The sequence below is a fragment of the Podarcis pityusensis genome (assembly GCF_964106645.2).
Source record: "Podarcis pityusensis genome assembly, chromosome: 11".
NCBI lineage: Eukaryota > Metazoa > Chordata > Lepidosauria > Squamata > Lacertidae > Podarcis > Podarcis pityusensis.
The window spans coordinates 18,332,452-18,344,243 of NC_138036.1; the positions used below are offsets into that span (position 1 = coordinate 18,332,452).

The 11,792-nt window shown below is 46.0% G+C and overlaps 1 protein-coding gene across 3 annotated transcripts in view; it reads right to left on the reverse strand.

Moving 5' to 3' along the window:
* Positions 1 to 11,537, reverse strand: part of DAB2 (DAB adaptor protein 2) — a 35,967-nt gene extending 24,430 nt beyond the window's left edge. For 2 of the 3 annotated variants that reach the window (XM_080972572.1, XM_080972571.1), the window contains exon 1: positions 11,346 to 11,537. The gene's annotated coding sequence lies outside the window, so the exon portion shown is untranslated. The remainder of the gene's footprint in view (positions 1 to 11,345) is intronic. The other variant, XM_080972573.1, reaches the window with a different exon arrangement.
* Positions 11,538 to 11,792: the final 255 nt, after the last annotated feature.

Consider the following 11,792-nt stretch of genomic DNA (forward strand, 5'->3'; position numbering starts at 1 on the left):
TGCAAGTTACCATCATTGGTTTCCCCCACCACAGGTGATCAAACCCAAGGCGTTTCACTGCTAAATGTGAAGGACAGTGGTGGGTTGTCCATTTGGGCAAATGGGGCACTGCCCACCAACCTCAGCCAGCCCCCTCCTGCCTTCTTTCCTACCACAACCAGTCCAGGAGCTGGCCTTGACTTCCTCCTCCCAAGCCTCAATGTTGCCCTTGTAGAACTCTGTTGAGGAGAATGGGAGAAAACTAGAATCGTTGTGTCCGCCTGACATTGATTCTGGCTCTGCTTACTGTTGGGCTCCTTTGTCTTCTGATCAATGGATGCCAGCACCACTGGTGAAGGACAAGATGCCCTTCCTCATTCTATGGATAGACTGGCAGTCCTTACCTTACGCTCAGCGATAGCAAGGAACAGCATCCTCCACCAGTGCAAGGTAGGCCATATGCCACACAATTCTCCCCCAAAACCTTGCCACAGCATCCCAGCCATCTTCTACGCAAGGACACTGCCTCACTGTGCCCAATGACTGTGCCAGCCCCCAAATCCAGGCTTACAGCCTTCACAATACTTGCAGAAAATTGTAAGGGCCCCAGTGGAGTTGCCCTTCTCCTAGGCCTCACTTGTAATTCATGAAGTACCACAGGGTAGGAGGTTTTAAGTTCCAAGAACCAAAAGCACTTTCAGAGACACATCTGCTTTCCATACATTTATCCAGAACAGGATCTTAAAAATCTTTGTATTACTACATTTAAAGCATTAGAGACTTTTAAAAAGGTAAGAGATTAAGTGTTGCTATTTTGGATACTCGTGGATGGCAATTCCTTCCTACATGCAAGAAATGTATCTGAGATACACAAGCTGGGTTTTTAAGTAACTACATATTACTAAAAGATGGCAAAGTAGCCGCAAGCAGGAGGGCAGTAAGCCACAATCTAAGGCAGCGGCTCTCAACCTGTGGGTCCCCAAATGTTGTTGGACTACAACTCCCATCATCCCTGAGCTCTGGCCTTGCTAGCTAGGGGTGATGGGAGTTGTAGTTCAGCATCATCTGGGGACCCACAGGTTGAGAAAGGCTGATCTAAGAAGTATGCTATCACCTTTTAAATAACCCATGCTATTCAGCTGGTTTTTACTTGGGACTTCCAAAGTTGACTTCTAGGGTACACAATTTCATAGAATCATAGAATTGTAGTGTGAGGGTCATCTGGTCCAACCACTTGAAATGCATAGTTGACAGATGGCCATCCAACCTTTGCTTAAAAACCTCCAAGGAGAGTCCACCAACTTCGGAGGGAATTCGTTCCACTGTCAAACTGCTCTTACTGTCAGAACGTTCTTCCTGGTGTTTAGTCAGAATCTCCTTCTTGCAATTTGAAGCCATTGGTTTGGGTCTTACCTTTCAGAGCAGGAGAAAACAAGCATGCTCCACCTGCCATGTGACAGCCCTTGAGATATTTGAAGATGGCTATCACATCTCCTCTCAGTCTCCTTTTTTCCAAGCTAAACATTCTCAATTCTCTTAACAGTTCCTCAGGAGGCTTGGTTTCCAGACCCTCCTGTGCACATGTTCCAACTTGTCAATATCCTTCTTAAATTGTGGTGCCCAGAACTGGACACAGGCATGGTCTGACTAGGCAGAATAGCGTGGGACTATTAGCATTTTTTTGCAGCTGTTGACTCATGTTAAGCTTGCACTCCACTAAGACCCCTAGATCCTTTTCATGTGTACAGTGGTACCTCAGGTTACATACGCTTCAGGTTACATACGCTTCAGGTTACAGACTCCTCTAACCCAGAAATAGTGCTTCAGGTTAAGAACTTTGCTTCAGGATGAGAACACAAATCGTGCTCCGGCGGTGCGGCGGTGGCAGGAGGCCCCATTAGCTAAAGTGGTGCTTCAGGTTAAGAACAGTTTCAGGTTAAGTACGGACCTCCGGAATGAATTAAGTACTTAACCTGAGGTACGACTGTACTACAGGAAAGACCTCTAAAAACAAGTATTTTCTGGATCTGCTCTACCCCTACTTTCTGAAGCCAGTTAGACTTTCCCTTCATCAAGCAGCAAGGAGAGACCTGCACTTTACTACCTATTAGAAAATAGGTTATTATTTGCCAACAAGCAAGGGGAAACTACATTTCTCCTTTACCCATCCCCACATAGGGTCTGGGCTTTCAGTATTAAGATAGATTCATTGTACTTTACAAAGGAGCATTTTTTTCAACTGGCCTGCAATGTCCTGGAAACAGCAACTAAGGAGTATGATCCGGAATAGAAAGGAATAACTGCACCTCCCACTAGAGATAACACTGACAGTTTTATCCTTTGCTCAGCCATGTGCATGAATTCAGTATTACTTGGTTGTATTCCACTTGAGTAGAATATAGCACTAGCAATTATGTCAAGTATTTGCAAAGACAGCATTATCTATTGTGACTATTCTACCAAGTGTCATGGTATGCATAGGTCCAGGCAACACAAAGGGGGTGGACAGTCATTCCTGAATCTACCTATCTCAAGGAGGAGGGGGAGGCAAGTTGCAAAGCTGATGCTGAAGACACAAGGCATTTTTGTACACTATTCCTGAATGCCGATTAACATACATCCTCTGAAAGAGTGGGGTCAAAGGATTCCCATTATTGGTACATAGAGTAAGTTTAATATACAAGCAGCTTCTTACTTTTTTGGGAGGGGATGGGGAGCTTAAATGAAACCTTCCTCCAAATTCCTATCCAAAAATTGATTTAATTTTTAGTTAGTATTTCCAATATTTAATACTGAAAAACATTTGTTCTGAGTGCTTTCAAGTGTTTAGAAACACTTCATAATCTAGTTACAGCCATCCTGTAAGGCAGCCTTGAGTAACCTGCTGCTCTCCACAAATTGTTTAGGAATCCTATGAGTTGGAGGCATCAGGTTGGGCACGCCTACCTTATTATCCCCTAAATTGCAGGTGGGGGAGACTTAGGCCAAAAGAGAACAGCTTTCCTAAGTCTACCTAGCAAGTTCCCAGAAGAGGCAAGATATCAGCCACATTATTCTGGATCCATAGCTCAGGATGTTATCCAATCAAGTAATATCAGTAGACCCATTACATCAATGGACTTAAACATTCACTCATGGATAACTTAAGTTCATTTATTTCAATAGGTCTACTCCAAATATGACTTAAGATATCATTGAAGGCAGTGCTCTATACCAGAGCCTCTCTCAACCTTGGGTCCCCAGATGTTGTTGGACTACAACTCCCATCATCCCTGACCACTGGTCCTGCTAGCTAGGGATGGTGTGAGTTGTAGTCCAATGACATCTGAGGACCCAAGGCTGAGAAAGGCTGTTATACCAGCTTAGCTTTACTTTTAAGTGCTGTTTACTGCATTTTGATTTTTGTAAGGCGCGTTAGAATACATGTATTCTTAAAAAGCACTATATAACTGAATTACACCGTTTCCTCATGCAGCAGATGAGGTGATAAACCCGTGCCTGGGCAAGAGCTCAGTGACAAGAGCATCTGCTTTGCATGTAGAAGCTCCCAAATTCAACCCCTGACATCTCCAAACAGGGCTGGGAGGGAAAACACTATGAAATCCTGAAGAGCCATTGCAAGTCAATATAGACAAGAATGGGCTAAATGAAACAATGGTTTGATTCTGTGCAAGGGCAGCTTCTTATGTTGAGAGCACCCCATGCTGTCAACATCTGTGGTACGGCGATTACACTGTGTCCACATAAAACCAGGATTACTCAGGCAACTTCTGCTCCCATCTTTGTTCCTTCTAGAAGTTAAAAGCCAAGACTGATCTAAAAAAGGTTTAGAAGGCACCTACCAAATTATGTCAAGTTTATCATTACCAAAGGCAACCTCCTTGCAGCACATAGATTTTATACCATTTTGACTGCCACAAACTTCCTCATCCTGTAACTAAAGTTAATGCAAGTGATTCTCTAGAAGCCATGAGACTACAGCTAATGGGAATCTCCTGGGCAGAGGAAATTATTTTAGGTCTGTAGTGCACAGATACCATATGTTCCAAATGCTTATTTTCTGGTAACTGTTCCTATTTTGCAAGATGTTAAGGGTTCCTTGACTATTAATGTTCTACACCACCACCACAACAACAACAACACACACACACACACACACACACACACACACACGGAATGCCATCTTGCGGTGCATGCCTGTATGTATGTATGTATGTAATAATAAATAATAATAATAATAATAATAATAATAATAATTACTTATACCCCGCCCATCTGGCTGGGCCTCCCCAGCCACTCTGGGCGGCTTCCAGCAGAATATTAAAAACAATAGAACATCAAATATTAAAAACTTCCCTAAACAGGTCCAGGGGCATAGCTAGCTGCTCTGACACCCAGAGCGCTGGGGGCAGGGTACCGCAGCGATCCATGCATGGGGGCACCACATGAGGGTGCCATGGCAATCTGCACATGGGGGCGCCACACGGGGGCACTGTGGTGATCCGCGCATGGGGGCACCACGGCGAGGCACCCACGGAGTCCGCCTGGCAGACGCAAGCCCCACACTGCTGTTTCGGGCAGCGGGGGTCCCGAGCCACTGCATGATTCCCAGGAGAGACGTGTGGCTCGGGTGTGCTACAGGCCAGGCCCCGCGGTAAGTGCTTCCCCCCTCAGTGTGTCATTTTGTCACCCCCCTCAAGGATGACACCCGGGGTGGGCCACACATACCCTGCACCCCCCCCCTCCTACGCCCCTGAACAGGACTGCCTTCAGATGTCTCCTAAAAGTCAAATACAGTGGTACCTCAGGTTAAGTACTTAAGTCGTTCCGGAGGTCCGTTCTTAACCTGAGGTACCACTTTAGCTAATGGGGCCTCTTGCTGTCACCGCACTGCCGGAGCACGATTTCTGTTCTCATCCTGAAGCAAAGTTCTTAACCTGAGGTAATATTTCTGGGTTAGCGGAGTCTGTAACCTGAAGCGTATGTAACCCGAGGTACCACTGTAGTTATTTATTTCCTTGACATCTGGTGGGAGGCCGTTCCACAGGGCGGGCGCCACCACCAAGAAGGCCCCATTACATGGGTTAGGTGCTTCCCAGCCACTCACTTCAACAGCCTATTTAAATCCAACAGCATGGTGCAGCTTCTCTGTTGAAGACAACCAGATCCACTGAGGTTAGGTTTATGGGTATATTTTGCAACACTCCTTGCTTCAGGAACCAGGGCAGGATGATCTAGGGCACAGTACAGGGATAAAGAACAGAGGGTGCAAAGGGCAGCTTTCAGCACTGCACTGTAAATGGGGCCTCAGCTGGACAATTTCAGACTCTGGATTGGAATGGTCTTCCTGGGGGACCTCTCCGTAGAGGGCATTGCAAGCTACATCACAATATAATTATAAGTCAGCCCTGAAACTGATGCCCATTTTGTGGTCCTCCTGCTCATTGTGGGAGGGTTCCCAGTCATGGGTACTTGCCTGTATTTGATCTGAAATATTGGCAGGGAAACACTGATGATGTACATGCTCAACAATGCTACAGGTGGGCCATTATCTTCCTTTTGTGAGCTAGAAGAGGCTGAATTAACACCCAGCTATATATTACATGCAGACCTGTACAACTAAACCCAGATGCTGGTGTTCTAGGTTGCTTCACACTTATCACACTGTTTAGTCATCCCATAGCAGTTTCACAAAACTACACTTGGCAAGGTCTGTTGCAACTGGCACAGCTCTGGATTTTGCACTCAGTTGCAGCTGCCTGTAAAAAAGGTTTTTAACTTGAGGCCTAGAATCCCACCAAACCCAGAGGAATTCCGATCACGCTACCATGAGAATTACTTGGGTGACTGGGAGTCATCTCTCATTGAAAGATGCCAATGGTTTCTAACAGTTTTAAGGCACTTCTGTGAACTGATTCCCAGGTCGCTATACACTAAGGCGGCTTAAGCACCCACACATTTAAAGCACATGGCGTCCCCCCAAGAATCCTGGGGAGTTTACCTCTCACAGCACTACAATTCCTAGCACCCTTAACAAACTACACTTCCCAGATTTCTTTGGAGAAGTCATGTTCTTTAAGTGTATGCTGGGTGCGCAGCTTAAGTCAAGCATCCCAGTCAAAATCATGGGGCAGACATTCTTGGAAGTACAGCTGCCTAGAGAGTCTTTTAGCAAGTAAAAAACTCCAGTGGAAGAGAGTCAAGTCATTTCATTAAAAAGGGCTAAACAGTTGTGACAGCGTTGGCTGCAAAAACCACCCTGACACCAAGAGATCTTTCCTCTGTTGTAAGAACACTAAGAACTAGCCAACCACTTAGATGAATCCCATTTGGGTCACCTCTCACGTCCTGCTTTCACTTCCATGGGGTGATTATGCGGCCAGCGCTTCCTATCAAGTGTTCCACATTTTTAGCTGTCATATCCAACAACATCAGTGACAGAGTAACACAAACCTTCTAGGTTATATATGGAGAAAGCTCAGCAATCGGGGAGTTCAACAGTATATAGCCATGTATTTCCCTTAATAAAATGGTCCCCCTGGAAAAAAATGTTTAGGGTTAAATGGTAGTAGTAAAGTCTGTTTATAACACATGAGCTTAGAACTACAATATATATTTACAGCAGTAGGAAAGAGACCAGGAGGTTAACCAATGTTCAGTCTGCTGTCCAGGTACTAACTGCTGCTAAACTTCCAAGTTTGTTGCTATCTCTTCCAATGGCTCTTCATCTTTTAGACCACAACCCTTCAAACAGAGGACTGTCTCAAAAGGAGGACCTATGCCTACCCTAACTGGGACTATTCTCCCCTGCCCTCAATAGCTGCAAGCCCAGCTATGGCAAGTTAATGGGGAAAAAACATAAGGATTATGCAGCAAGAGCCAGGGAATATACCCTGGGTGGTTTCCAGATTGGGGTGAGCAGCTATGTTTAGAACGCCATAACGAAGTTTGACCAAATTGCAGGATTTGCCTGTATTAATCCAGAAGGAATGCATCACTGGAATTCTGCTATGCCTTTGTCACATGGCCTGCTATGTCAGCGCCAGAAAGTTCTTGCTTTTGGCCTTGAATCAAATAATGCAAGGTCTATTCATTGCTGGCATGTGGGCCCCAGAATTATAACATTGTTGTGTGAACCAAATGCATTACAGAATTTGCAATCTCAGGATGATTGTGGCAGTGGCCAATCAAGAGTATACAGTATTAGCAGCAGCCAAGCAACAGTGTATTAACACCCCTGTAAGTTAACTGCTCTGCAACTGCAAGTGGAATTTGTAGGTACTGCGGTTAGCTTTCATTTCAATGATTATCCTGCCAAGCAAGAGGAACTGGCGGGACTTAGTAGCCAGCTTCAACATAACAGATCTAACTGGTGCATTCTCTCGCACACAGTTCCTTGCAAAGACCACTTCTGTGTCCACCAGACAGCTTTACAGAACATCTGAGGTTATCAGCTGGTGCATCCTGGAGCATACAGCAAAACATACATGCGTTGCCTTCCAAGTCAGGGTAAGCAGCACCATCCTTTGGTTGAGACCTATGCTTCATTTTATTACTCAGTTGCATTCTGAACTGCTGAGTGAGCAGTGATGGATAGTTGACTGCCAATGTTTTGTCCTTAGCTGGCCCTGTTACATGGTTAGTAGTAAAGTTCTGAAGTTCAAGTTTTCTGAAATATTTAAAGAGGAGCAGCACAAGGCCTACACAGCGCACAATCTGCTACCTTCTCCCATCAAGTAACACTATTTCTGCAGAGCTTCTTGTCAAGTTTGCATTAATATGGGGCAGTTCAATACTTTCCGGGAAGTCGTCTCAGCCCAGCACAAGTCTCTGTTCCTCCTCCCCACCCTTAATCCAAGCTGCCATCCCATCAAAACCCTCATTTCCAGTTAAGGCAACTTCTCAGAAGGATTAGGGGCATCATGCCACGTTACAGAGGTCCCCTTACTTCCATAAAACGAGATTTCTGCCAAAGGCAACTTCTGCCTCAGCCATCTGAAATAATTCCATTAGAACACTGCTGAGTGACATGCCCCACTTGGAACAAACAACCTCAAGCAAGGATTATTCGAGAACATTTAATTAGGGGCTCTTTTCCTACTCAGGGAGCACCAATCTAGCCAACCAGTCGGTGAATTCTACACAACCACCCCCAGTGGCTAAGGTAATGAACATTCAAGATGAGTGCATACTACCAGGTTAAAAACCTCATGGTTTTAGAAGGTGTCTGTTGATTAATGCATATGCTTCCAACATCCACATATACATTTAACAAGAACTGGGGTGTTTTTTTCCAAGCAGATATTGGCCTGGTGATGAACTCTGCTTATCCCAGATGCACAGAATGTGATAAGATAACTCATTAGGTTAAGCGTTCCCATTTGACATTTCATCTCCTTGCTGTGGCCGAAGGAATGACTAGGCATTTCCCCGCCTTAAAGAATGCTGTGACTCCACTAGATCTCATATGGCTCCTCGAAAGGGGCAGCTGATTAATAAAATGGCTTTGCCTTATCTGCCACAGAAATTTTAAGCCCACCCCTAAGCTTAAAGGGGTAATAAAAGTTCTGGATTTCAGTCAAGTTGGACTCCTAGATCAGAGGCTTGCTTGCAAGTTCTACAGTCCTGTTAAGACATTATGTTTATTAACCACCGTTAAGCATTACACCTGCGGAGAGAAAGGTCTAGGCATTCTCACTTTTTTCTGCTTGCAAAGCAGGTTTTTGGTTTTTTAAGCCTCCTGGTAAGAATTTGACCTGTTTGCTGTCTAAGAATGATACAGCAGAAAAGGAATAGGGATTGGGAGGGAGGAGGAAAAAAGCATGTCACAGTAGCTTTGCCTGAAATGCTTCTACCTCTGCATCTGGAAACTCTACTTTCATTCAAACACGCAGGTGTATAGCAAAAAAAGGCAGTTCAGCCAATTAGTTACACTAGAAGTAGAACATGAAACCCTCCTTTCAGCCCATCTACACCATTAACAGAAGCCATGGCTTTTGGCTATTTGGTGATTAGCCCACCACACCTCTCCTCCTTACACCTGTGAATACAACTCACCTGCTCCTCATCTTCCATTAGTTCCTTTTCTGCAGAAACATGCATTTCTATTTTAGGGCAATAATTGTTTGGCAGCACCACCACCCTGCTTCAAACAAAGTGCTGGAAAGATGTCTACATGCCGATACTGAAGGCATTCCATCAAGGGCTTTCTGGGGCCAACAATTTTATTTCTTTAAAGCACATTGATCCTGCTCTTTAGTCAAAGGTCAAGCATATGACAATTCCTCTTCGTGCTTACAAAAGGAAAGGGATTGGGAGGAAGGAAACCAACTCCGGCACTAGAAAGATTTCAAGGGGAGAAACTGCCAAAAGTCACTAGTCTATCAGCAAAGCAGATGGGGAGGTCTGGCAGATCCACCTTCTGACTGAATGACTGCTGATCGAGTTGAAAGAACTCAGTGAAGCAAATTGATATAAATAAGGGTTTTGAGACTGCATGCTTCTAGAGTTGCCATGTTTTACTGGTCTTGTGCCTCAACAAGTCAGTCAAGGCTTTGGACATGAAAGGTGAGGTTTCTTGGTATGGAACTAAGCTTGTATATGCTCCGCTGATCCTGGAGGCCAAGAAAGTGGCAAGCCTTTCTTCAAACACAAGACATGAACCTGTTGGCCGCATTAATCCTACGTTCTTCAGATACTTTTCAATATCTCCCTCCCCACAACCATAGTTGACAAGAATCAACCCCTTTCCCCTGAAACCATAATGGCTTAAAGTATTATTTCATTCATTTTTCCAGAGTGCTGTAATTTTTTTTCCTTTGCTGTACATATTTTCTTGCCCTACAAATTCTCTTCCAGATGCATGTGTATTAAATCCAATATTTTATCCTCTAGGAAATTATTTTTCCTACCACCTCTGGAAGAGGGAGAGAAGAAAGGCAACACAATCCCAGAACTCCAGAGGTTTTAAAAATGTTAACTTGCCTTTCCAAACCACCCTATACCAACAAATTCCTGGGATAAGCCCTTGGGCGAGCTGTTAAGTCACACACTTAGCCAGGGTTTGGGGACATATTACTTTCTATTGTTTCCCCACTTGCTTTTAAATGGACCACTGTTTCCACCAGGGCAAGGAAGAAGTTACAGGAGCATTTGACACCTGGGAAGGTGCCCTACTCTAGGGAAAGCTGCCACGTTTAGGACACAAGCCAGGGATCACAAAAACCATTACCCTTGACATTTTCCAGGGCCCAGTTCAAGCCTAACCAATCAGCGAAGCACTGCAGATGCAAACAAGAGATAGCCAACATGGGACAACAGATGCACTCTAGCTCCACTCATCCCTGAATAGTGCTGTGCAGACTGGAGGATACCCCTGTGCCAACTGAATAGCAATGTCTCAAGGGATGCTTCCTCCGACTTTCCGCGGCTTAATTGCTCCCTTATTTTATTCAGCTTGCTCAAACCAAGCTCTCCAGCACGACCATTTCAATGGCAAGATTTATTGTTTTGTATACATTTGCCTGCCTTGACCTAGCCCCCTTCCAATGCTTGTTTATTTTCCTAGGATTCCGCTCTCCCCGCACCCCTTCCTAAGAAATGCCGGGAGTCCTGGTCTCTTAAAGGGGTAGCTGTGGCAGGGACATTATCCTCAAGCCGGATTGCTACATTTACACTGCAGGCAAAACACCACATTTAGAGCTGGCTACTTTGTCGCCCTCCCCACTCATTCCATTACTTCACCATACAATTGCGGCAAGATTAAACTCAAATAATAGTAATAGTAATAGTAGTAGTAGTAGTAGTAGTAATAATAATAGCAGCAGCTCCCAGCAGTCTTGGCTGCAAGATGATTTTTTTTAAAAAGCAAGCTAAGGAGACACTGTAGTTATTTTATAGAAAGCAACCCAGCATTAGAGAGTGGAATGCAAATTCCCAATTGAAGAGGCCAAAATATAGCCATTGTTTCCTGCCTCCCAAGTCTGGCAAGGCCACCTGGAGACCTTCGGAGGCGCAGCTGCCTTGGGGACCGACCGAGACCCAGCGTGTGTGTTGGGTATGTTTTTTGCGCGTGTGCGTTTGCGTGTGCGTGTGAACCCTGCTCAGAATAGGCCCCCTCGAGCCGACAGCAGCCACCCCTCGGAGGCTCCCCGGCTGCCTGGCGGCGAGGCAGCTCGTCCGGTCGATCCCGGAGCTCCGCCGGTCTCGTCGTGCCTCTCCATGATACCTCCTGGGAGGTGGGGAAGGCAAAACGCGGACATGTCACTCGGACGCCTCCGAAAAGCCGCTGTCGTGGCTGCAAACAGACGCTGCAAACCGGAGCCTGCCTCCCTGCCTGTCTCCCCTGCCGAAAGCGCGTTCCTTACCAGCCTCAGCGCCGCGCCTCTCCCCACATGATCCCGCCACGGGAAGCCGGCAAGCGCCCTGACGCAGCGGCGGCTCCGCTTAAATATTGAGCCCCGCGCGAGCCTTCGGCGGCCTGAGCCACTCACAGCGAGAGAGATGGTTTTAATCAGCTGCTGGCAGCTGAGCACTGCCCAGGAATGCGCGCCGATGTTTTTGCTGCCTCGGCTCGGGCGACTCCCCCTCAACGTGTCTTGCGCTCCCAAACTTAACTCCTTCCGTCCCGGAGAGGAAGGAGATGGAGGGTGGGGGGTAGGAAACAGTCCAGCGCCGCGCGCGCTGGAGGGGTCAGTGGTTAGAGGCAGTGACGGATTTACGTATAAGCTAAACAAGCTATAGTTTAGGGTCCCACACTCTTGGGGGGCCCCCCAAAAAAAATAAAGGGAAAAAACCCCTGGATATACATTTCC